Below are 3,388 nucleotides of genomic sequence, written 5' to 3'. Positions count from 1 at the left end.
GACAGAGCTTCCTATTTAGTCTCAGTCCAAACATCTTTCAGCCCCAAATTAGATGACTAAACAAACAAATCAGATAACATGGAGCAGTGTTTTTCCATGTGATTTACATGATGATATAAGACATTATTTAACATAATGAGCAGCAATTTTCTCAAGCTCAGAAGTATTAGCCACAAATCCTTCTTATGTAATTCATTTTTGCAGTTCTACAGCATCATCAGGAATATTACTAAAGAATTTGATTTTTTAAATCTTACTTATTTCATAAAATGGAGTAAACAATTATGGCTGATACAGCATTAGCTATAAAAACCACCTCAGATAATATGTATATATCTTAACCACAGAAAATTAATTGATTTAGTAAAATATCCCATCCAAAAATGAACTGTGAAATAACTATTTCAAACAATAGATTTAAAAACAATTTTTGAATGTGTTTTTTTCTTACGTAAAATCTTAATTTTTCCAAAGGATATCATAATTCTAACAATTTGATGATAACAAGCAAGTTATGCCCTTGGCATTAAGAAAGTCCAAATTGACATTGAAAAATATATACATATACGATTATTTTATTGCCTTAAATTTATTTTTTTCATTTTCAAAAGTTAAAAGCATTCTATTGCATCTAATTTTAATCTGATACTGTAACAATGATTGTTTACTATTGAAAGACCCTGACTACTGTATAAAAAATGTGTTACATCAGTTATAACCTTTTCAATATGTAGGATTTCAAATTAATAGTCATGGGCATTTGAGCAAAATGAACAATACTGGCTTTAGATCTGGGAAGCTCTGAAACTAGCAAGGTGGTAAGTATCCTTCAAAATAGACAGTATTTGAAAGCTAAAGAAACCCCATCAATTGTACCATAACTAATCACAGATCAGGACTTCTCAATGACACTGAAACAGGAAAAAAACTCCAAAGTAGAATAATAATCTTGAACTCTAAAATATATATAGTAGGTATAGAACAAATAATCTGAATACCAGATTTTCAGTCTCTAAATCTTTCAAATGGGAAACCTGAACTGTTATTTAGAAGCCCTATGTAGTCTTCAACAGTTAGCAGTAAGGTGAAATTAAAGTGAATGAGGAAATACTGGCGGTATTAGATGATTCTTATTTATGTTTTTAAAAGGGCGTATGACTTTTTGAGAACTGAAATTTAAAAAATATGTTTTAATTTCTTATTTCACTAATGGTGCTAGCACACTGCCCACAACTTGGCTATATGCTTGGAGTACTATGATAGTTTGTCTGTTATGTGAAGCTCAAGCTCCAGAGCTTCCAGAGTAAGACAGTCTGGAAAAGGGAAGTGGCAGTTGACATCTAAAAAAGAAAACGGAGTCACAGAAAACCGTATTGGAATGGAACACCGCGGGATCTGGTGTCCAGAAAGGAGCCCTTTAAGTAGGAAGGCACTCGGAAGGGGACTAGAGAGAAGCTCTCTCCTCAGAGGGCTGGTCTTAATGATGAGAATGGAGTACCGCCTTCATTTCCGGGACCTATATTTGTTGATGTATGACAGTAAGAAGACCCTGCTGCAAGCACTCATTGACAATCAGGCATCGGAGATAGACGGTATGACTCAATAAAAATGGGAAGTTGCATAAAAATGAAATAGAGCACATAAAGATTGATATCCTAGGAATTGCTGTTGTTATGTGCTTTCAAATCAGCTTCAACTCATAGCAACCCTACATACAACACAGTAGGACACTGCCCGGTCCAGTGCCATCAGCACAATTGTTATTCTTGAGCCACTGTAGCTGGAACTGGGTCAATCCATGTCATTGAAGGTCATTCTCTTCTTTGCTGTCCCTCTACTTCACCAAGCATGATATCCTTCTCCAAGGTCTGCTCTCTCTCGACAGACAATATGTCCAACATACTTGAGATAAAGTCTCTCCATCATTGCCTTTAAGGAGCTGTACTTTTTCCAAGGTTTGTGTCTCAAGCGATCCAGGGTACTTTCAATATTCTTCACTGTGTTAGACAGGGTTCTCTAGAGAGACAAAACCAGATTGCTAGTAATTTTATATATATATTTAGATAGATAGATAGATAACACAAGAAATAAACAGTTAAATTATAAAGCAGTTATACACATATATATATAACACAAGAAATAAACAGTTAAATTATAAAGCAGTACAAATGGCTCAGTACAATTCAAATGTGTTAGACAGTTGTGAGACACTGGCAGTCCTTCAAGTTTTGAGGGCCTCTAAGTAGTCCTCTGAAGAGAGATTCAGGCTATCCCAGCACAGGCAGCAAACAGCAAGGCAAGTCACCAACAGTCAGCCAGGTCATCAACAGTCAGTCCCCAGCTCTAGAGATGTAAATTCCAATTGTGTGGCAAAGCAGGTCTTGAAGGAACCTCAAATTACAGTGACACAGTCCACAGGTTAGGTGTCCCACAGGTAGTGTAGCTTGCAAATTGAGGCAAGAACAAGCAAGGCAGCTGCACACCGGTCCGATGATCAAAAAGCAAGAGACAAGAAAGGTGAGGCTCACTGAGTCATTTATCTCTCTGCCCTTCAATTAATCCCACATGTGTTTATCAGCCAGGCTGGCACAATAAACTAACTACCTCATTCATCAGCACTGTAATTTATATGTGTCAATTCTTCTACTGTCTTCTTTATTTATTGTCCAGTTTCCACATTCATATGAGGCTATTGAAAATAACTTGGCTTAGATCAAGTGCATCTTAGTCCTCCAAGTGATATTTTAACATTTTAGCACTTTAAAAAATTTTTTTAAATCATTTTATTAGGGACTCATACAACTCTTATCACAATCCATACATACATCAATTCTGTAAAGCACATTTGTACATTCATTGCCCTCATCATTTTTTTTCAACTAATGATCTTATATAGGGTTTCTTTTTTTTAAATCATTTTATTAGGGGCTCATACAACTCTTATCACAATCCATACACACATCAATTGTGTAAAGCGCATTTGTACATTCATTGCCCTCATCATTCTCAAAACATTTCCTCTCCACTTAAGCCCCCGGCATTAGGTCCTCGTTTTTCCCCTCCCTCCCCGCTCCCCGCTCCCTCATGAGCCCTTGATAATTTATAAATTATTATTTTGTCATATCTTGTCCTGTCCATCTCCCTTCACCCACTTTTCGGTTTTCTGTCCCCCAGGGAGGAGGTCACATATAGTTCCTTGTAATTGGTTCCCTCTTTCTTACCCACTCTCCCTCTACCCTCCCAGTATCACCACTCACACCACTGGTCCTGTAGGGATAATCCGCCCTGGATTCCCTGTATTTTCAGTTCGTATCTGTACCAGTGTACATCCTCTGGTCTAGCCAGACTTGCAAGGTAGAATTCATATCATGATAGTGGGAGCGGGGAG

The sequence above is a fragment of the Echinops telfairi genome, unplaced genomic scaffold (assembly GCF_000313985.2).
Source record: "Echinops telfairi isolate 266 unplaced genomic scaffold, ASM31398v2 ScPeMD7_7469;HRSCAF=8507_0, whole genome shotgun sequence".
Taxonomy (NCBI): domain Eukaryota; kingdom Metazoa; phylum Chordata; class Mammalia; order Afrosoricida; family Tenrecidae; genus Echinops; species Echinops telfairi.
The sequence above is the reverse complement of the archived record's forward strand: the minus strand, read 5'-3'. Positions refer to the sequence as shown.